This window comes from Urtica dioica, chromosome 5 (assembly GCF_054948205.1).
Source record: "Urtica dioica subsp. dioica isolate 48M chromosome 5, U.dioica_male_clone48M_v1_H2, whole genome shotgun sequence".
Classification (NCBI taxonomy): Eukaryota; Viridiplantae; Streptophyta; class Magnoliopsida; order Rosales; family Urticaceae; genus Urtica; species Urtica dioica.
The window spans coordinates 42507328-42531464 of NC_142760.1; the positions used below are offsets into that span (position 1 = coordinate 42507328).

Consider the following 24137-nt stretch of genomic DNA (forward strand, 5'->3'; position numbering starts at 1 on the left):
AAGAGAGCTGGACCTCGGGCTCCTGGGTTTCTTGGGTCTGGTGGCTTTGGGGTAAAGAAAGAGAAAGAGAGAGAGATCTCGTCGGCGTTTGGGTCCTCGGGTTTTAGAGAGCTGGTGCGAGAAAGAGAGCTGGACCTCGGGCTCCTGGGTTTCTTGGGTCTGGTGGCTTTGGGGTAAAGAAAGAGAAAGAGAGAGAGATCGGGAAGAGAGAAGAGAGAGTGAGAGGAAGAGATAGATTGACGGGAACGAGAGAATAAGAAGGAGGAGAGATAAGACTGACGCGAAGAGAGAGAGATAGAGAGAGAGAGAGAGAGAGAGAAGAGAGAGATATGAGCGGGATAGAGATATGAGCGGGAATGAGCGAAAATGAGGAGTGAGATGAGATATGAGGGAGAGTTGGTGTGGGTTGTAAGAAAAATTTAAGTGGAGGGTAAAAGGGTAGTTGTACATTTGAGTTAGTGACATTTTTTGCCAAATTATGGTTTTGGTGGGAAATTGGAAAAAGTTAGTGATTTGATAGTAGATAGGGCAATTTCCCTTTAATGAAACCTGATCTTTCACTTTATGCAATAATAATACGCGTGTCTGTTACGTTATGACTTAATTTTGGATAAATTTAAAATGCTGACATACAATTTTAGATGCATTTTTAAATTTTAATGGAAATTAGACACAACTTGACAATTTTTTTCTATTCTAATTATTTTCTAAAATTAGGTTGAATGAAATTTTTCTCCGATGATCATAATTTAATCTAACATATTGAAACATATAATTAAATTAATCATCTAGTTTTTTTTTTTAAATAAATATGTTATTACTAAGTAAATTTTAATATTTGTATATGTGTTTCTAAAAAAAAATCATAGTAAAATAATACTTTTAAAGACCTTAATTATATGCGTCATTTTGAATCTCCATATATATACTATTGATAAAACTCCTCACAATCTACATTTTTTTGGCGTTGTAGATTTGTAGCCAAAACTAAGCTATAAAATTGGAATGTAGCCAACATTTGCAAATTTTTAGAAAAATAGTCAATGAAAATTATATTTTACTTAAATATCCTTATATTAAACATGTTATAATTAACAAAAAAAAAATGTAAATAATTTAAAAATTCGACAATTAATGTACCAATAGTGAACTCAGACGGAATTCTACATTAGTAGACATGATTTTTCATCCAACACAATGCGTCTATTTTTGAATCTCTTCTCGCTACGAATCCGTAGGATTTAGAATCACTCAATTTCGAGTTCATATGAGGAAGATATAGATTTTTGAAGTTTTGATGAGAAAAAAAATGTATGAGAGAAAGTGACGAATCAACGTATAAAAAAAAAAAACTGGAAGGACAAAATATGAAATTTTACTGGCTTATTCAAATGTCACCTCATCTGTTTAGCTATTTTCCTAAAGTTTCCAAACGTTGGCTATATCTCAAACGTGATGTTTGGAATGGGTTAGTAAGTTACAAATTTTTTTCTTTTTTCTTTTATTGCTATATTGGGCTCATTTGATTTTTTATTTTGACAAAGGCCATTTGGTTGTATAAACATGTAATAGACATGAAAGAGAAGTATGAATAAATCAAACAAATAATAGATACAAAAATATGCTGCTAATGTAGGTCTATTTATTTTAAATCTTAATTGTTATATATTTATGATTAATTTTTTTAATTGTATAATCAATTCTTATTTTTTTTATACACAATAAAACTAGTTATTTGACATTATCGAGTTTTTTTTTTAATCTATAAAATTATAAATCTATATTAATTTTAGCCTTCCTCGACATAATTCATGACTTCTTTCTTGGTTGCTTGTGTTTACTTTTCAAATACAGAAAGGAAAAAAAAACACAAAAAACAAAAAAAAACAAAAAGGCTAGACTTGATGGAAGATTGTATTGCTTGGCTGGTGAGTGTTCTTATCAGCATTGAATAAAAATGTTGGACCACAAAGACTTCTATTCAATCATGTATTGGTTGGCTAGTGAATGTACTATATCAGCAATTATGTAAAAATGTCGTTTCTTGATAATGGGTGTCATACCAGTTTAACAACTTGATAATGCCACCGACAATATTTTCCGTAAATTACCTATAAGTTTAACTAAATTTATGTTAGTCAAAACATGCTTGCTTGTGTTTACTTTCCAAAGCTGAAAATTACTAAAAAAAAAAACTTTAATGCTTGCTTGCAATGTTTCTCATTTGTTTTGCTCCGCCTTTCAGCATTTCCTCTGTTTATCTTGCGCTCGTTCGATTTTGTTTGTCAATTTTGATGATCTCAAGTTACATTACTAGGAAAGCTCATACAAGTGCTAGAGGCGAAGATGTCAATAATAGGACAAAATAAAATGATGATTTGTGCCAAAATAAAATAGTTTCGATTATTATGATGGAATGATCTTTTGACGAGTGGGAACATTAATTTCCAAATGTTGATCTATAAGGTTGTATAGGTAGCTTCAGAATTTCGTCTGCTTCAAAGGACAAGAAGATCAAATTTATGTTCAAGTGATCATGATAAGACTTTGGAGTTTTGAAGTCAACACAACTGAAGTCGATCAATTCGGTAAATTACATGTGATATGTGCAACTTTTTATGATGTGCTATTAAACATATCAATATAATATCATACATAAATGTTTCTGTGCTGTAAATAAAAGCAATATCTACATTATTGATGATCGTACATTCACTAGCCACTAGCCAGCTAGCCAGTACAATTTTTCAAGTCTTTGTCATTTTTCTGGGTTTGAAAATTCAACACAAGCAAGTCTATCTAGACTAACATGGAGAGATTAAATTGTTGATGTGACACTCTTTCATATTAGCCAAGGTTTAAAATATCGCCGATATACGGCGATATATCTTTTTTGAAGAGTCTCAGTAAAAATTCGTATATAAACGTTACCGTTTTATATTATATCATTTAATATCGAGATATATCGCCGATTTTTCATTTTATTACGACAAATTGACAAGTTATTTCAGGAAAAATATCCCAAAATCAGGAGAAGTACCATTCATTCCATACCCACGCAGACCGACTTCCAGAGAACAAAGCTTATACGATTTCAGCGATATCAAAGGTGAAACCTTCTTCTCCATGAGAAATCGCCTGTCATAGGAGAGTTTTATACGCCATCGACGGTATTGGTGGATCTATCGGCGTGGAACGTACGGTAAGTTCCAAAGTTAGGGTTTTGATTATTTTGAATTTGTTTTTACTTATTAGATTGATTCAACTCGACTTTGTTGAAATTTTTTACATAGTTGAGATTAGGACTTGGTTATTTTTCAGATCCCCAACTTTTTGTGAAGTACCGTCAAGGTTTTAATTTTTCAGCGACACATCACCGGCGACCGTTCGTTTTTCCGGCAGAGTAAAAAAACTTTAGAATAACGTGGATTGAAATTGTGTATTGGTTTGATATTGTTAAATAGTGATTTAGAATATATGATTGTGTTTTTGAAATTGTAATATTGAAATTGGGATTGTTTTGTAGTATTTGAGAACTATTTTATGTTTTATACTGTCTACTTTAAGTGTATTTATTGTCATGAACTTTGTAGTATTTGATTTTGTATTTTCGTAATTTGGATTTGATAACATATATATATATATATATTGGATTGTTTAAAAATATCTATTTTATAAGATTTTTGTCGATATATCCGTCGATAGTCGACATATCATCGATAGTCAGTATTGAAATTGTTATAAAATATCCGTGATACTCGTCATATCCGTAAAATCAGAATCTCGATATGAGTATCGGTATCGTTATTTGAAAATTGATATCGGCAAATGCATGGTTGACTAGAAGTCTCTGTGCATACTTAATGATGTGGTCCAACATTTTTACATAAATGCTGATAGAACTCTTATACAAATTTCCGATGAGTCTTGAGTATTTTTTTTTTTTTTTGTCTGAATTTGAAAAGTAAACACAAGCACGTCTATATCCAGACTACCATATCAATTAAGTTATAGGTCCCACACTGTTAAATTAAATTTTGACCATCAGAACAGGATAGAAAAAAAATTGGACATTCAACTTTAGTTTAAAAATAACTACTACTGATAAATCTAATTTGATAATTAAAAATAACTATTTAGCTAAAACGCTTAAATAATGATAATAGCTCGTTATTCAATACAAACATACCCCAATGGTCCCACCATATTCATTAAGAACAAGAACAACTGCCATGTGAACTTTTCTGATTCGAAACTCCCTAAGAAGATTCCACACCGACATTGAATCTGCACCAATAAAGCAATGTCATTTCCGTTCCCTAAAATCTACTCTAAAATACGAGACTCGAACCAGATATTAGCAAGATCGATAAATTACGAACAAAAAGGCAAGTGAAATGATTTTACAAATCGTAGCACGAGAAATTCAGATAAAATCTTACCAGGGACGAAGTAGGCCGGCTTGTGAGCCATGTCTCCAACACTGGTGCTTTCAAGTAGATCACCCTTTAAAAAAAATAGAACATTATTAACGCTACAAACTATTAAAATTTGTATAGAAATGGAATTTTGCTGAACCTTTGAACGCAGTCGAGTAGATCCATTGCATATGCAATGCCGACTATGTTATCCACACGTTGCTCAAACACGGGCACTCTAAAAGAGAGAAATATATCTGAGTGTTAGTGTCATCTTTGATCATTAGCAATATTCTACGTAAAGAGGTGTGATTATCGAAGCATTGCCTTGAATATATTGATGAGTCAACCACATGCTGTGAAAGTCTATCAATGTTGCACCGGCGTCGATGGCAACAACATCCACAAGAGGTGTCATTACCTCTCTAACATGCGTGTCTTTGATCTCCAACACATTTTCAATCATATCCTACCAAAAAAAATATCAACAAAATAATTGTAGTTAGCGTAAAAAACCGGAAAACAAATTAACTTGACGCCCAGATTGGCTAAAAGAAATCTTTATTTATTTATTTATGACATAAAATTTTCTTAATGACTGGAACGCCCAACTTGTTCGGTGTGAAAAGGACAACAATATCGTACCTCAAATGACCCACCCCAATGACTTATTTATGTACAATAAAAAAGAATAAATAAATAGCTTCTTTACCTTTTTCGGGTCTTAATTAGTTTCTCGAAAAAAAGAAGTTGGTGGAAGCAATACCTGTTCTTCCTCTTCTATTGCGCCGCTCAGTTCGGCGCCTCGCAGCATCAATTTCAGCTCATCTCAAACCCGGCGACAAAATTCGAAATAGAATTTGCTATAAAGAGCTGAAACATACCTGATTCCTTTCAACCCAAGCAACTTCAAGATTCCCATCGAAATGAACGTAACCACTCTTCCGACGGGATATAGTACCAATGAGAGCCAAGCCACTGGCCGGACCTAAATCAAGTAAAAATCAGTCTGGGCACCGAAGATTGTGAACGACGAAGAACAAAAGTCGGAGAGCCTTAGAACTTACCACGATCCTAGCAACTTCAGTCGCATTGTGAACAGCTATGCTTTTCGGAGTGATCTCAGTGAGCAGCAAAATCGCAACCTTGGAACATTTCATTCAGAGACAAGACAACTAGTGCATTGGTGAGATATGTACAAAAAGAGTGCACTGGACTTTTGCTAAGTTCTCGGTTAGGAATCAACCATCACGAATATATCCCCCGAGTTCGGTTAAAATTCACTTTTTGACCCCCGAGATTAATAAATTGATGCCAACATCATCTAGTCGTGCAATTTTTTTTTTAAGTTAACAAGTTGTAAGAAAAAGTTGGTTTGGGGATATATTTGAATCAATTTGAAGAACTCGGGGTTGATCATTACATACTGAAATTACAACAAGAAATTCTGACCAAAATCACGGAATACATTTATCATTTTCCCATCGAAATAAATTAAATACCCAATTTAGTAACTTTCCATTTGAGAAATATGAACTTACAGTCATTACTCCAGTGGCTGCACTAATACCAGCTTCTCCGAATATTGCCGTTGCAGCCTCGGTTACTAAAGCTGTAGCTCCAATATTGACAACGCTGAAAAAAAAAAAAAAAAAAAACAGATCAAGATAGAACAAAGACTCAGAACGCTCTATAAAAGTAAAATAGAATGGAGGGAAATTAAGGAAGTACGTTGTGCCGATGAGTATGGTTGTCAAGAATCTAGTCACGTCTTTACGGAGCATTTTGAACACACCGTCTTCTGACTCTCTATCGGCCAACTCGCGAACCTGACACACAAGAATTTTTGCTAAAAGATTGATCGCTCTATGTTCTCAAACTGTCTTTACATTCAAGAAGAGTCGTGTTGGTTTCCGATACGAACTGATATATTCGCTCATATTACGTAATATGTAAAAGAAGGGAATTATAGTGACATTATCTCTTTCGTCACACCAATCTCTCATACACTAATTTCATGATGATATTCTCTACTAATTCTTCTTATATACAGTCAAACTTAACTTCTTCTTATAAATTCTCTACAATGTCCATACATTCAAACTTCGACTCTCTATCGGCCAACTCGTGAACCTAACACACACGTTTGCTTATATTTATCACTCTATGTTCTCACTGTCTTTGCATTCAAGAAGAGCCACTTTGGGCTAATCCCATTTATATGTGTAACCATGCTAACCACCTAAACCATTATAACCTTAAACTCTGAGATTAGCAATGTTATTTTTTTTTTATTAAAGAGACTTTGGTTAGAACATCATATTCCTACCAAAGCATTTTACAAGCGTGATGACACTTAGCCAAAATCCTACCAATTTGAACAAACTGCTATTGACGGCCTAGCTCAGTGAAATCCTTATGCTTTTGGTGATTGCAAACCAGCTAACTCATTAAAATCTCACTCTAAGCAGTCTTTAAGTCAAGTGTCAATATATTAGTGCTAATACAGTAATACTATTTGGTTCTTGTCATTCTTTCTTACTTTATCTAAGACTGCCCTCAAAACTACATCAAATTTTTATTTAAGCCTAACTATAATCTCCTAATCCCCAACATTCCCCAACTATAACTTCTAATGAATCTACAATTCTTCTAAGCCAAAGGATTACTAACCTTCCAAGGCCAAAGCGTGGTGATTGAGGTCTCAGCCATGGAAAAAAACGCAGAGAGACCCAAAAGCAGAGCCAACACAATGCCTTGCTCTTTCAGAACATGAAGAACCTGAAGAGTCTTGGGCCAAGCGTTTCTCATCGCCAATACTACGCTCTGACCGAAATCCCCAAAGCCAACGCTGACTAGTCCTTCCGAGGCCAAAGCCCTTTGACTTCCACAAACCAAAACCCCACAAACCATCGCCGCCAAAACCACGCCACGTTTTAACAGTCCCTTCAAGACCTCCGAACTTGGACCCAAATCTCTGTCTTCGCTTCTTGTCGATATCGATGCTTCGAGGCCAAAGTCTGTCGCTTTCCATGTTGGGTAGCGAAAACTCTTGAGCTCGATTGCATTGCGAGACGAGAGTCGAAAAGGGTACGGATTGCTTCGACTGCTTCGAGGGAATTTTCGGATTCGTATTGGAACTGTAATTCGCGGATTGTAGTTCAAGAAGGTCAGACATTTAGAGCTGATATTCGAGGAATCTAAAGCTATGTCCATTGGTTATTTTCAAGCTATAACATTGTCAATGACCAAAGACATGAGTGGGTTTGAGTATCTGGGCGTGTGTGTGTTGTATGTACGGACGGACATGGATATCGGAGAAAGAACTCTCTGAAGAAGACGAGAGCTTCAGAGAGAGAATTGCTTTGCGATTGCTTGGTATAGTCAAGCAAAGTGACTAATTTGCCCTTTCAATTTCACATATATAATAAATATACAAATGAAAAAACATATTTAAATAGTCAACATTTGACTTACTTTTAAGTCAAAATTTAAATTGTTCATGTTTTATTTATGGAGAGAGTTTGTAACTTTGTATATTGAAAAGATTTAGATCTAGAGGTTTTTTCTAGGATTAGAGCTTAAAATCTGATCCAGGATAATAAATTTGTTAAAACATACTAATAAAAATAACACATAAATAGAGAATATTATTTTTCCTGAAATCTCTTTTCCCTCTAAAAACCCTACACCCTCTGGATTTTGGACATCGTTTGACTCGGGGGAGGGCAATTCCTCACAACGTCTCTTGTCGCTTTTTGAGATTTTCTTTCTTCTCCATTCAATGTCATCATCATCGTCCTCCGTCTATCCATTTCTCGGGACGCCGCCAAGCTCATGCGCCTCCACCGTTTCAAGATCCGCACGTGGGTCCACGCGCCACCTCGCTCCTTGGCCTTGGCCTTGGTCCTCGTCCTGCAAGAACCTCTGCGTCAGCTCCCGTCGTCTCCCTTGTCGATTTTCGCGATTTTGTCAACGTTGCATGTCGGGTGTTCACTGCGTCGTGGGTCTGAGTCACCGATGTTGAGGGTCTCGGCGAGCTCCCGTTTGCCGACCTCGTTTGGCTCACAGAAGCTATGACTCTCGACTTCATGTGGTCCCTAGCGGCATTGGTTCTCGTTCTCTGGTGATCTTCGCCTTATGAGGGTTCGTGGGGAACCTGGGTTCCGTGTGGTAGTAGACCTGGACATGGGTTCATAATACCCTTGGGTTTTGCATTTGTTTTTGTTTTCTGTTTTGTTATTATCTCGTTCATCTTTACTTTATGTTTTAGGAAGTCAAGTTTGTACTGTTGTGTTATGTTTTGGATTGGAGACGGGTTAGCCGTCGTCCACTTTTCCGCTCAGAAAGTTCTCTTAGACTTTAGCCTATACAGCCTGAAGACATGTGTCATTATATTGGTCTCCGTCACTACTTTAGCCCTTAGAATTAAAGTGGACGGTCAAGATTTTTAAATTCATAATATTATTTGCACTTTCTTTTAAAATGATTGAGCAAAATAAAAAGACTAAAAGTATTAGATATATAACCATTTATTTCAACCTTGCATGGATCTAAAATCAATCTTCCACCATCGTCGTGTTCATTAGGTTTTCTTTCCTCGGTTGGAAAGTCGGAATCAGAATCAGGGGATTTAGCCAAAAACGACGACCCTACAGTAGCGCATTCAGGAGGAACGTTTATGAAGATTTGTTTTGGAGCCGAATGTTCTTCTTTAAGAAAATCTCATGTGTCTTTTACAAGATAAGACTTCTTGAAATGGGGTGAGCTCTGCCCTTCTGTACCAAAACATTGAATATTAACTTCCTAAAATCTGGATACTTTATTTGTAAAAAAAAAGAAAAAAAAAAAAAAGAGATCAAGATGGATTCATCAAATCGTTTTACCTCTTTGTCTCTTCTGATTTGTGCTATTGAAACACCGAACGGAACACTTTTATAGTCTTCTTGTTTCCGTTGAGGTTTAGCGTTCTCAAAGAGCTTCCATTTGAAAAGGCTGAAGGAATAATGCCATCAAACTTGTTCATTGTCAAATCCAAAACTGACAAAGAGTTGCTGAAATTTCCAAGGCACGGAAGGATATTGCCGTTCGCATTTAGTAGTTGACTTGAAGTTTAAAATCATGAATTCTCACTTGTATGTAAGTCTACGCATTATGGTTGAGGCAAACGATTATCGGTCGAGGCGTGAAACACCAAGTTCTACCATTTTTTAGGTTTATTGCTTTTGTGTGATTTTGTTTCATTTTATCGCTCGAGGACTAGCGACAATTCAAGTTTGGGGGTATTTGATAAGCGCGTTATAAACGTGTTTGTTTGTACTTTCGGAAGTGAAAAGAAGTTAGTTTGAGAGCATTTTCATGTGTTTTGGAGTGTTTTTCTTAATTTTCAGTGTTTGGAAGTTCAAAATGACAAATAGAGCATCGAAGGACGACGGGGCAATCCCAAGGAGTTCAGAACATCTTTCGGATCTCAATTCCGACCCGATCATGGATATCCATTAGAACCCTTTTTAGAAAAAGCCAAACACGACTCATCTCGTTCTAAGTCACTAAATGAGCCTAACCAAAGAAGACATTCCCACAAAGAACCCGTTAAGCTAAATAGGACTTCATCGCTTTTTCACTTCTATACGATTTATTCGTAGAACGATCTTCCGAGTCAAAAAAAAAAGAAAAAAAAAATGTCAAAAGCTCGTTAAATACCGTCGTTGTTTTTATTTACGCACTATGTAAAAAAAAGAAAAAAACAAAAAAAGAGAAAAAAGAAAAAAAAAGAAAAAAAAATGCAATGAAGAACGCTCATCTTTAGCGTTGTGTCTATTATGTTTATTTGTTTTGAGTTTGTTAACGGTGTTTAAACGAGCAGTTTTGACTTGGAAGAGAGTTTGAGTGAGTCTAAGGAGGTGAGTAGTAACCCTAGTTAGCTTAGTCATGAGCCGTGAAAATATCCATATCTACCCGTGACTTAAGCCTAACATTACAAGCCTTAAAGACTTACCGATTGACTAGAAATGATGTGTGTAGATTAGTGGAGACTAAGGGAGAAGAGCGGGCATATGGGTGTGTTGAGCCGAAATTCACGAAATTAGGCATTAGAGTGTTTATCGAGAGGGGTTGGAAGAGTTGCAAAGCTTTGGGAGTCGAGAGTGAGCGAGATACGAAAGCATTGAAAAACGGTCAAGGTAACTCGAGCTTGTAATATTTCTTTCGCATTTAGTAGTTGACTTGAAGTTTAAAATCATGAATTCTCACTTGTATGTAAGTCTACGCATTATGGTTGAGGCAAACGATTATCGGTCGAGGCGTGAAACACCAAGTTCTACCATTTTTTAGTTAACTGTTACTGTAATTCAACCTTTTTAATTTAATTCTGCAGGTCTTTGATGGGAATTATAATTGAAGAGAATTTACTTTTTTTTTTCTCGAACTTACTTTTGTTTCAATGTTATTGTAAAATTTAAAATTATTATATATTATGATTTCATTTTGCAAGGGTATTTGATTAGATTTATTGTGCTTTTCGTGCAGAGTTTTGTTCTGACTTTTTGGATTGATTATTGCGGAGCTCATAGCAGCGGCGGTAAAGTGTCGTGTTATATTGGAGGTGAAATGTTATATATTTATCTTATCTTAATAATATTTTTATTCTCTATGTTAATTTATGTAACGACTCGAAATTTTAAGATGGATGTTGCAAATTAAGTTTCTCAAAAGGAAGAGAATAAACTGAAAATTGGAAATCAATGATATTTAAGGTCGACAAGGTTCTGGAAATTTTTCAAGAATTTGTGAAGGACCACGAATGTGAAAATAAATTCCAACGATCTTAAATAAATTCATACCCCATTTTCCCGGGGCGTGACAAAAACTTTATACGTCATCAATTATATATAACTACAATCTTTTGGAAATAATTAGTATGTTTTTTTATCAATAATTTTTAAAAATCCATACCAAATTTGTATACTAAAATATAAATTTAACTCTTGCTTATTCTTTAATGCATTATAATTTATACGCGCGTCGTTCGTTCACGAAACTAGTGGTAAAAGAAACACGTTAGGGAGAGCTTTGATAACCGTTTCCTATTCTGAATCTGCTGATTTCTTTTATTACTCGAACACTTAACCTTTTTCATGTGTTTTGAGAAGTGGTTTTCCTCTCTTGTCGAATTTTAATTGCAATTAATATATAGCAATAGTAGAGTTTATGATAGGGATAAATATAATAATATGACATCTTGGTAGTGTTTTTTTCTCATTATTCAATATGAGCCATTTATTCTAAAACTATTAACAGTAATGTCATGAAAAACAGTTGTTTAATAACATTTTATCATATAACATTTTGTCATTAAAATATCGTTAATGTAGTTTTTTTTTTCATGACAATGGGAGGAATATGTACAAAAAGGCAACATGTGAAAATACAAATATATCCTCTCAGTAATTTGGTCGAAATTCATTAATACAAATATACTAAATACTTGCGTAACGTTATCATGGGATTTTGTGAAACATCATCAAGCCGTCGATTTTCTTTTTCATTCATTAAAAAATGTAAATTAGTCGGGATTTATGCTTTTTGCATGGTAAAATGTAATGATAAATTAAAATTGGTTCATGCATGGTATATATATTTCACATCCTGATGATCATAGACTCGGGGTTAGTTATTTGACACTGAAATTACAAGCACAAAAAGTAAATTTTGACCAAACTCGAGAATATATATATATATATATATATATATATATATATATATATATATATATATATATATTTGTAAGCTTCCCATGCAAAATAAATAAAAGACCCAATTTAAGGTAGATATTTTTTTTTTCGAAATTTAAGGTAGATAATTACGTTCAACTTGATTACACATAAAAAGAACAGAGAAGAATCGGCAAATCCTCTGGTCCATTCAGATCATATTACATGAAAATAGAAAGACGAAAAAAAACAAGTGCATCTTCAAACAAATGTAGAACTCGCAGCACCACTCCTCGTGCTCATTCCTGAGTAGAAAAAAAAAAGAAAAAAAAAAGTTAAAATATGAACAGCCAGATATAAAATATCAAAGAGGGAATTACCGAAAATCACACCTTATTTAATATGCTTTATTATGTCCGCTAGACATTTGCAGTATGGTTGTCTAGCAATCCTTTTTTGAAGCCAAAAATCGAATCTTCTGGTGAACAACAGAGCGTACCCAATGGATACTCCGATTCCGAGACCTGCACCGTATCCGATAATTGCAAAGAGCTTCCACGTCATTGTTTCTTTTATGCTTTGTTCATCGTCGCCATCGTCAACCTCTTCATTGTCATCCTCTTCGTCGCTACAAGGCTTCGTCAATGGAAATCCACACAACCCCGGATTTTCACCATATGAATTGTTGTTGAAAGTATCAAAGTGTGCTCCTCGAGGTATTTTTCCGCCCAAGTTGTTGTTGGAGAGATTTAGAAAACCGAGCTGATCTAGATTTGAGGCCAGTTGTTGCGGGATCTCTCCGACGAGCTCGTTGAATGAGAGGTCTAACCATTCGAGATTACTCAAATATCCCAATGAGGGTGGCAAGACACCGGTAAGTTTGTTGTGAGAGAAGATAAGGCCTTTCAGTGAATTGCGCTTCCCGATCGATTTCGGAATCCCACCTATGGATCCGTTTCTCGAGAAATCAATACTTGTGAACATGGTTTGGATTCTCACCAGCTCCATGTAGTTTCCTTTCATTGAAATCATCACAGTATCTCGATAGTAGGATGTCATGTCATTTGGATATTCCATGTATTCCAACTTATTTGCTGATGCGCCGATCATTGCCTTGAAATTCTCAAAATATTTCGCTGGCAAAGCACCTGTGAATTTGTTGTTGGAGAGATCCACGATTCTCAAATTCTGAAACGGAGATTTTATCCTGGGATTCGTTATCAAACCGTGAAACCTGTTAGACCTCAATACAAGAACTCGTAACTGTGGTAGAGACTCCAAGAACCGAGGAAAAGAGCCATTTAGTTTATTGTTTCCGACATCTAAAACTTCCAAACTCTTGGCATTGAGCAAAGATCGTGGCAACGGACCTTCCAATAGGTTTCCATTGAGATTCAGCGTTCTCAAAGAGCTTCCCTTTGAAAAGGCTGAAGGAACAATGCCATCAAACTTGTTCATTCGTAGATCTAAAACGGAGAGAGCGTTACTGAAATTTCCGAGGCACGGAAACATGCTTCCGCTGAAGCTGTTGTTTGACAAATCGAGGACTTCAAGCACACTTTGTTTTTCGTCGTTAATTATTTATTTTTTATGGTTTTTTGTTTATGAAATTCTAAAATGAAAAATCAAATAAAAACTAAATTATATTATCCAAATCAAGAAATATATAAAATCCGGTTACGTACGTTTTCGGTTATCGAGAAATATGTAAATAATAATCTACTATACACAAAATATCTAATAAAACACTAGTCGCGATGTTTGCTTTGTCGTCCCGCCGCTCGTTTTCCCCCTCCTCGACGTGAAACGCTCTTTTGCTGGCGCTGAAGTTCTGCAGGCTGCGGCGTCGGAGTAGACTGGCTTGGTCCGCCGGGCGTCGTCTGCTGGCTGGCGTCGGGAGTCCTCTGCTGGCCGCCCGTCGGAGTGTGGACGTCGGGCGTCGGGCGTCGGAGTGTGGACGCCGGCCGTCGGAGTCTGCAGGCTGTGGGATGACGGAGCCTGCTGCGAACTCTGCGGAAATTGGGACATGAACGAGCTAAGGTTGAGGCCGGGCACCTGACTCTGTATTGTCTCGGCGAACGCGGCGAGGGTCGATGTCAACACCTCCTGCGAGATATATCCTGGTTGCGACGTCCCAGCCTCCGAACCGTAGACTTCGGCGACTTCAGCCGCCATCCGTGCTCCCTGTGGCACCAAACGTCCGACGCCGGTCAAGTGATCAGTCCGCGAACCCATAATATCGCGGATCGCCTGCTGCTCTAGGACGGAAATATCAACGTCCGCTCCTTGGTGCTCAGCCTCCGCTCGCAACGTGTTGAACCTAGCGACCAGTCGATCCTGATATAATTAACTAGTTAATATATATTAATCGAAAAATAAGAAAAATAAATGTAAACTTACATAACGTGCGGAGGCTTCAGGAGTCAGCCATTGGGACTTGTCGGACTGATGTTGGCGCTTGTAGTTCGCAAACAAGCTCTCGAAAGCGCCTGTCTCGGCGCTCTTCTACATGTAAACAAAACTTCAAGTGTTAGATAATTTTAACGATTTGATGTATCATATAAACATAAAACTTACGTTCTTCATGCGGTGGGTCGAGAACCCAATCGTCCCCTGTCGAGTCTTCGTCTTCTTCTTCGCGCGATTCGCCTTGTTCTTCGCTTGAATGGCCTGTAATATAAGTAAACGTACACGTAAAGAACAAATCGTTTAATAAAAGGGTAAACACATATTTAACGTAAATGATTTGATTACCTTAAACTCATCGCTCGTATATCGTTGTATCAGCGTCTCCCATTCGGTGTCTAGCTTAACAGTCCTCGGTTTCAGCGACCGTGCCACCTGTACGCTGCTCTTGCAGTCGATGTCGAACCATGACCGCAAGGTATGCCTCCAATCGCGAAGACGAGTCTTCGCGTCTCGAATGATTGCCGCATCGACAATCGCCTTCTTCTTCCCAGTTGCATCACCATCGACTTGAATGTCGTACTTGTCTCGAATCGCTGCTCGGATCTCGGCCTCCTTCGCCGGCCCCACGTTCGCATTCGTCCACCTTGGGACCATAGGCGAGATCTTGTCTCGGACGACCAACCCGAGCGTGTTCGCGAACGTCGCGAGATCCGGATCCATCTCGCGCTCTCGCTGCAAGAACGACTGAAACTCCTCATTATAAACAACGACTTCCTTCACCCCGGGGCGCCGTGCACGCTCAGATAGAAGCCCGACCGTCGGCCCACGCACGGCCGGTTCGATATCCTCGTCTTCTTCTTCGACGCCATCACGTACGGGCGCCGACTGGCAATAATTCGGGAGACGGGCTAAGAAGTCATCCCCGCATCCGCTGCCTCCAGCTCCTGTAGCCGCAGCCATATGAAATTCAAAACAAAATACGATCCTACCGAAATTTCGGCAGAACCTCCCCTATAAACTTAAAAACCCGACATCAAGCCTTTAACTTTAAAACCTGCATAGAAACATCCTAAAACTAACAATAAATCAAACCTCAGTGGTTCAATTATTAAAATTCATAATCCATATCAACTAATATTAAAATTTATAACTAATTTAAATATTTGTGTAAACTAATTAATATACATAACTAATTTAAACTAATTAATTCTATAAACTAATTTAAATTACCTAATATAAATATTTATAACTAATTAATATAATTCCATTTATTTATAACTAATTTAAATAATTTAAATTACCTAATATAAATATTTGTAACTAATTTAAATATTTATAACTAGTTCATAATCCATATCAACTAATTAATTTCACATTATTAATAATTTGTAACAAGAATTAAATACAATTCCATTTAATTTACATAAACTAACTAATTGTTTTTACATGTTTTTACATAATTTTACCTAATATAAATATTTATAACTAATTTAAATATTTATACCTAATATTAAAATTTATAACTAATTTAAATATTTGTGTAAACTAATTAATATAAATAACTAATTTAAACTAATTAATTCTATAAACTAATTTAAATTACCTAATATAAATAACTATAAACTAATTAATACAATTCCATTTATTTATATAAAGTTATATATATATATAAATAACTAATATATTAATTATATAAATAACTAATATATATATATATATATATATAAAGTTATAAAAAAAAAAACTTACCGTGACAAGTACAGACGGCGCGCGGGAAGCGGGGAGGAGCAGCGCTACCGGACCGGGGCGGACGTGGACGAGGACGGCGTCGGTGGTGGAGCGGCGACGGCGTCGGCGGCGGAGCGGCGGAGGAGCTGCAGACAGGAGAGAGAAATTAGGAGAGAGATGTGAGGAGAGAGAGAGAAGTGAGGAGAGAGAGAGACTTACCGGGTAGGCACACGGCGTCGACTGCGTCGGCGGCACACGGCGGAGGAGGCGCACGGCGGAGGAGGAGAAACCGGAGAGAAAAATGAGGATTTTAGGGTTTGGGAGCGAATGAGGGAACTGGGTCGCGATCTGATATTTAAAGACATTTAGCGACGATTTTATCGTCGCTAATTGATTAAAAATCGTCGCTAAATGAACTTAATTGAACCAGGCATTTAGCGACGATTATTCGTCGCTAATAGTAACTTTCACATCTTTAGCGACGATTTAATCGTCGCTAAATCATTTCGCTGTAATTAAATGGGAGGGATTTTTCCCTCTTTAAAATTCGTCAAAATTCGAAATCATTTAGCGACGATTAAATCGTCGCTAACTGAATTCACAACTAATTAGCGACATCGCTAATTATTTTCCCGCGAACTTAGCGACGACAAAAACAAATTAGCGACGATAAATTCGTCGCTAATTATCGTTGCCGCCAAACTTTAATATTTTTGGCACCAAACAATCAGCGACGATATTATCGTCGCTAAAAGGGTGATTAGCGACGATTTATTAGCGACGACTTCATCGTCGCTAATAGTTTCGTCGCTAAAAGTGGTAATTCTTGTAGTGACATTTGAATCTCTTTAAACTATCAAAATGACATAGAACTTGAACTTTTTGAACCACAAAATTTATGGGAAATGAAGAAATGCGAGACAAACCTTGTGGGCAAGCTGGTCTTGGACTACGAACTCGTGGGCGTTTGGGTCTCGTAGGCGCGGGCTGGTCTTGGACTACGAACTCGTGGGCATTTGGGTCTCGTAGGCGTTTGGGTCTCGTAGGCGTTTGGCTCTGCGTGACCGTGGGGGTAGAGACGCCGAGGGTTTTAGAGACCGACGGAGAGAGAGAGAGAGAGAGAGAGAGAGAGAGAGAGAGAGAGAGAGAGTCAGGGATTAATGTCCCTTAATGTATTAATGAGATATGAGCGGGATATGGAGAGTTGGTGTGAGTTGTAAGAAAAATTTAAGTGAAGGGTAAAAGGGTAGTTGTACATTTGAGTTAGTGGCATTTTTGGCCAAATTATGGTTTTGGTGGGAAATTGGAAAAAATTAGTGATTTGGTAGTAGATAAGGCAATTTCTCCATAAAAAAATTGATATAATTTTCCCAGCTATATCCTATTTATACCTTTATGATTTGGTGACGCATAGTGAACAGCAAAAGAAACACGTTCAACAGAGCTCAAATAAGTTTTCACCTGAACTACCTTACTGCACTAAAAAGCGTTTTACCATCTCAATTCCGAATCCGTTGAGATTTCTTTAATTACTCAAACAGCCAACCTTTTCCATGTGTCTTTGAGAAGTCGTTAACCTCTCTCATCGATTTTTAATTGCAATTATTATATAGCAATAAAAGAGTTTTATGATAAACGGGATGATTAACAAACTCAACCGGTAATTTATGGATAAAATAAAAATTACTCTACTAAGTCAAATAAAATTAGAAATAGACAAATCTTCTCAGATTTTGGTCAAAGTTCATTAGTAAAAATATATTGAATACTTGAAAATTCGTAACTTAACCATGAAGTTTTGTGAAATATCATCGAGTTATGGATTTTCTTTTTCATTCACAAAAATTATAGTTTAGTCGTAATTTATGCTTTTTGCGTGGTAAAATAAAATGAAAAAATAGGTTCATGGGATATATATGAATCACTTCAGAGTCGATGGTTAATTATTTTGACACTGAAAAATGCGAGCACAAAAAGTGGGTTATACTCATGTAGATAATTACTTTCAACTTGATTACACTTAAACAAAATGATAAAAAAAAAATAAAAATAAAAAGTTACATATTGATCTTCAAACAAACGTAGAACTGAAAACACCACTTCTCGTGCTCATTCCTGTGTAGGAAAAAAAAGAGTTAACAACTTGAACCATATATATATATATATATATATCAAAGAGGAAATTACCGAAAATCATACCTTATTTCCTTTGCTTTATTATGTTCGCTAGACATTTGCAGTATTGTTGTCTAGCAATCCTTTTTTGAAGCCAAAAATCGAATCTTCTGGTGAAGAACAGAGCGTACCCAATGGATACTCCGATTCCGAGACCTGCACCGTATCCAATAGTTGCAAATAGCTTCCACTATTCATCTTTTTTTTCTGATGATGATGAATAGTAGCAATACATATATTAAAGATTCCAATCCGTACGTGTTGATGCTTTCGTCTTTGTAGACCCAATAGAGAGCTCCGTCGAAGAAAGCCTGACCGCTGAGGTACAACAGTTCGAGGATGAACTCAGAAGCGTCGAGATCTCACCACGGAGTCCGTCCCGAGCTCGGCAGAGAGTTCAACATGACAACCTTGTAACGACCCGTGTTCGGATCGAGGCCGAACCCACATACCGCGAGCTCGATCGCGGTGTTATCCGTGTGGTCTCGATCAAGAACACGGTTCTCGGAGTCAGAGTCGTCTCATCTTCGGCCGCCTTTCGGGCCAAGACTTGCAGAGCGTGATGGTCTTCACCGACGAGAATTCTCACCAGAATTTCGACGATGACCTCCTCCGAAAGTCCAGAGATTGCTCCATGGCATATTTGAACTTCTTTATTCCCTCTCATCGTTTCCATAGCGATTTCGGATCTGTATATCGATTACAATGGGTAATATCAGTATGAATTAAACTGAAAACTGAACCTAACACTACATGAAAATTGGACAAACCATTTACAAGTGAAAACCCGAGAGCTAGCACGTAAAAGAAGGGCCTAACTTTTTATAAAAAAAAATAAAACTAACTTCAGAAATGTAAGTGTACTAATATATAGAGCAGTTCAATATTCAACTTTGTCCACCCAAAAAACATGATATTTAGGATTTGTAAATAATCAGCTTAGCTATTGAGACCTAACAGAGACTTAAAATAAAGGAACAATGTGTATTGTGTCATCAAAGAAGTATAATAGTCAAATAAAGCCATTGCAGATTTGAAATTTCTGCATTCCCTTTTATCATTTCTGTAGCGCTTTCGATCACGACGGGTATATTTTATGAAATCATTTTCAAACTGAAAACTAAGCTTAACAGTACATGAAAATTGACAAAAGCCATTGACAACATAAAGTGAAAATCCGATGGATATATCAAATGAAATGAATTTAAACTGAAAACTAAACCTAACACTACATGAAAATCGGACAAACCGTTTACAATACACGGCAAAGTGAAATTCGCGAAAGCTAAGAGCATTGAGACGAAAATAGCGAGCTTACATGTTTATCAATGTCGAATTCCTTCCGTGGAGACAAAAGCTGGGGAGAGAGAAAGGTCTCGCAGCACAAAAGACCTGAGAGTATAGCAAATGGAATGAATTTTAAACTGAAAACTACAGGTTCTTTGATTTCCAAGCAAAAGCAAAATCCGATCGGTTTTTATCAAATGAAATGGATTTAAACTGAAAAACTAAACATAACAGTAGATGAAAATTGGCAAAAATAGAAAATCCGAGAGCTAGAGAGCTTACAGGTTTATCAATGTTGAATTCCTTATGTGGAGAGAGAGAGAGAGGTCTCTCAGTTGAAATGAAACACCCAAATTGAAGACAATGCAACGGATATCATTGATTCATTGATACTCAGCTGAAGAAGTGGGCTTAGTCAAAAGGCCCAAATTGAAGAACTATTAGAGCTCATGATCAGATTTGGGCCAAAGCCCATTGAGTGTTTGGTTAGATCATCAGAATGTTATAACCTCGAAAGGAGAAATTCCACAAATATCTTATTTGAAGATGCTAATGCTTAAAACATTTTTTTTTAAATATGGTAAATTTTTAAATATTAGCATTTTCAAAACCTTTGATAAATACTTCATTTTTTTTAATGAAATTGTATAAACGAAAAAAAAAAATTATATGTCAAATGTAACGGGTAAACAACAAAAAATACTATAATTTTTGTAATAAAATATAACAAAATAAAATAAAATAAAATTTACTGTAACTCGATGTTTTTTTTACCAAATTTTGAAAACAAATTTTTATTTTTTTTTCAAAATTAATAGTTTCGTCATAAAGCGCATTTCTCAAGTTTGGGACGGACAGGTTGTTACAAACTTAATGGGTTGATAAATAACTCACAAGTCTGTCACAACATTAATGCATTCAATTACGAATAACTCACTGCTTTACGAGCTAGGATAAAATAAAAATAGAAATAAGATTCGTGCATTCAATTCAATTACCGATAAATAATGTCCAGCTTTGAGTATGACATCTTATCTCCCATTTTTGTCCTTTTTATATTTTTACTGAAAGATTCGAGTCAATTTTATCTTCTTGTGTTCTGCTGAAGCCAATTGACTCTCTGAGAGATTCAACTTTCAAATAACTGTCAGACATAAGGTTGTGGGTTTTTATCTGCCATTAAGGTTGTTAATTTCTTTCTAAATCGTTGCATTGTTCCTGAAATTCAAATAAGAACCTGAAATGTTGGTTTTTTGAATGGTTTGATCCTCCAATGTGTTCACGATCGAAGCAAATCATCCCTGGGTTGTTGAAGAAAATCAACAGACTTGAAAACGATACCGAGTCTTTGTCGATTGAAGGCTCTGAAGATTATGGAGAAAATGGTCAATATTCAGCTGTTGAGACTAGTGTTGTAATAAAATTGATAGCTACTGAATGTAAAAAATTGAAGTTGTTGCTTGTTCTCATCGTTTTGCTTGTGGTAGTGATTTTGTTCAAGTAAATTGATAGCTACTGAGTGTAAAAAATTGAAGTCTTGTTGTGTCTTTTTTGGAGTCTGTTTTAGTATGGCTAATTTCCTTGTTTTGTAAGCTAATTTCCTTGTTTTGTAACAACTTATTTTGAATTCTGTAATGTTGCACTGGCAGATTGAGTAAGTAATCAAGTTACCACGTTTCCATGTTTCATGAAGGACTTTATTTCTATACAAAAAAAGTTGCACAAAGCTGTAATAATTAGTAAAAGAATTCAAAGCATAAAAGTGTAGATAGCAGATTGATAAAGCATAAGAGACTTCTATTAACAACTTCAAAATACAGGCCAAAACAGCCTTGAAACATGTTTAAAATGCAGGTGAAAATGCTTCCCAAAATTAGTTGCACATTACAAAGTACACATAAAGACATACACCTACATAAATTCAGAACAAAGTTTATAGGATTACACTTGTGCTTAAATAACCCTAACCAAAAAGACTACAAAAAAAAAATAACACGTCGTTCTAATCCCTGAATAAACTGCGGGGCTCCATTTGTCCTCCTTTAATGCAGGTGTGAAGTCGGAACCGAGGGCTTCGCTGTAAATATGTATAAAACACATGAATCAGATACATGTAAGAAAATTCTAGTAGGTGATCATTGGTTCTTTACCCTAAGCATCGGTTGTTGAACTTGACTCGTCTGAGTAGACTGTGTCGGTTCTGTGGCTCCTTGACCTTGACTCGTCTGAGTTGACTGCGTCGGTTGTGTAGCTCCTTGCCTTGTACGTCTTGTGTTTGCTCTTTCATGTCTCTGTAAGAATTACAATTTCAAAACGTATGAAAATAAATAACTCCATATTATTTGGTACAATTTCAAAACCTATGAAAATAAATAACTTCATGAAAATAAACCTTTTGTTCTTGCTCTCTTCTAAGGCATGTTGTCTTGTTGTGTCCCTGTTTACCACAGTTTGAGCATGTTGTGGTAACATACTTCCGAGTCAATCTTGTGCCGCTACGAGGAACGACCTCGTCGTGTTCAACACGTCTTAATTTCTTGTGTCTACCAGGCTTAGATCTATTTGGTGGCATTGACATAGGATTGAATCCGGTTTTTGGCCATTGATCTACAGGGTTGATTGGATTGATCATGTTCATGTATGTCTTCTTGTAGCAGTCTTTTTTATACCAATCTGATATGTAGTTAAGGGGTTCTTGATGTTGCTGCCATATGCAACTAATGGCGTGCGAACAAGGAATACCTGCCATAATTGATAAATTACACATTAAAGTACCTAGAACAATTAAGTAAAGAATTCTAAGTAAATACGCTATTAAGGTACCTGTCACAATTAAGCTATTACCTGATAAGTCCCAACGACGACATGAACATGTTCGTTCTGCCAGATTGACCCTGTAGAAGGAACCATACATGTTCGACACTTGAAACTCAGACTCGCCAGCCCAATAGGCTATATTCTCTGCACTGAGGACCTTGTTCGTCTCAAGAATTTTGTGAATGCGTAGTCCAAGTTCACCGGCCCATTTTTGAGCAGCAAGACGTTGTTTTGTGAAGCGTTGCAGTAGATACATTCGTATACGCTCAAGCATTGACAGGATTGGCTTTTGTCTTGCCATTAGTATTGCTCGTGTACCATTGAACAGCGTCTCCGTCAACTTGCACGTCATCGTCGCTGAACTCAAACCCTACGTCTTGCTGCACTTCTTCATGCTCAACTTCCTTTTCTTTTTCAATTGTCGTCTTTTAAGTCAGAGTGCTCTTCAGGTTGCTCTTCTACTTTAGCTTGCTCTTCAGGTTTCTCTTCAACATCAGCTTGCTCTTCGGGTTGCTCTTCTACTTCAGCTTGCTCTTCATGTTTCTCTTCAACATCAGCTTGCTCTTCAAGATCAACTTGCACTTGCTCTTCAGCTTGCAGTTCTGGATCAGGTATGTTTTGTATGTCTTGTGTGTCTTGTGTTTGGTCTCCCATGTTTTGAGGGTGATCTTCGACGTCAACTTCATTTGCAACATTCGTTGGAACCACGACAATCTGCCTCTCGTTATCAATGAGCACATCAGGCCATACATTCATAGGGTGATCGCAGAATATATCCACGTGCCACTTTGTTTTCAGTGTGGCCGCCATAAATTCAAGCAATTCCTCGTCGTCTTCAACATACACCAACTTCTTACTCGTTGGATCTCTCATGTAATATAATGGAACCTGAAGATAGCCTAGCCTCTGCTTCACAATAGAATTTAGTACAACAACTGACATCCTGTCCAAATCCACACACTCCAGATGTGCTGCACTACCACCGACGTACATGCACCCACCAGACTCAAACACCATCGACCCCCCATAGTAAATATTGAGTACAAAGTTGTTGACCAAAGCATCTACAGAAATAAACAAAGAATGGAATATGAAATATATTATTATCACTCCACAGCCAACCAACCCCAAAGCACGTGAATAATATTATGGACATTCTAATATTAAACAAACTGGACCCACAGTTCTTCAAAATTTCCGACAACAAATAAGCAACAAAACAAATAAGGGGACAAAAATAAAGGAAAGAAACAAAATCAAGAATCTTTAATGTGTGGTCCCCAAAATCAAACCCTATTTAGACTTTAATGTTTGTATTGACATACCAAAAACTTCTTCTATATGAGGCTGCGTAAAACCCTTTTTTGGAGTTGATTTTTTCTTCTTCGTCAACTGTCTAGTCGTTGGGGATTTTCTCTTCGCCGGGGATTTTGAGGTGGCCGGCGATTTCGACGGAGTCTTTGCCGGGGATGTCGATGTTGCAGCAGAAGTTGTCTTCGTCAGTTGTGGCGATGACCGCGTCGGAGACCCCACCGGGAACTTTCGAGGGGATTTACTCTTGGCCGGCGATTTCAAGGGAGTCTTTGTCGAT

The 24137-nt window shown here is 36.7% G+C and overlaps 2 long non-coding RNA genes and 1 pseudogene across 4 annotated transcripts; all 3 read right to left on the reverse strand.

Moving 5' to 3' along the window:
• Positions 1-3084: 3084 nt before the first annotated feature.
• LOC149398709 (putative DUF21 domain-containing protein At3g13070, chloroplastic) lies at positions 3085-7830 on the reverse strand (annotated as a pseudogene). The gene is made up of 10 exons (XR_016296989.1): positions 7092-7830; positions 6150-6247; positions 5960-6053; positions 5486-5563; positions 5185-5406; positions 4772-4887; positions 4587-4656; positions 4443-4506; positions 4190-4287; positions 3085-3138 (listed from the first exon to the last, which is right to left on the reverse strand). The product of XR_016296989.1 is annotated as a putative DUF21 domain-containing protein At3g13070, chloroplastic (transcript).
• A 4407-nt stretch (positions 7831-12237) lies between these two features.
• On the reverse strand, positions 12238-20074 carry LOC149398710 (uncharacterized). Of its 2 annotated transcripts, none has more exons than XR_016297043.1 (4): positions 20012-20074; positions 19761-19834; positions 18467-19131; positions 12238-12435 (listed from the first exon to the last, which is right to left on the reverse strand). It is a non-coding gene; the product is annotated as an uncharacterized LOC149398710 (long non-coding RNA). The 2 variants fall into 2 exon arrangements; XR_016297042.1 differs by lacking the exon at positions 12238-12435 and adding an exon at positions 18227-18382.
• On the reverse strand, positions 14560-14933 carry LOC149398711 (uncharacterized). The gene is made up of 3 exons (XR_016297055.1): positions 14885-14933; positions 14708-14800; positions 14560-14635 (listed from the first exon to the last, which is right to left on the reverse strand). It is a non-coding gene; the product is annotated as an uncharacterized LOC149398711 (long non-coding RNA).
• Positions 20075-24137: the final 4063 nt, after the last annotated feature.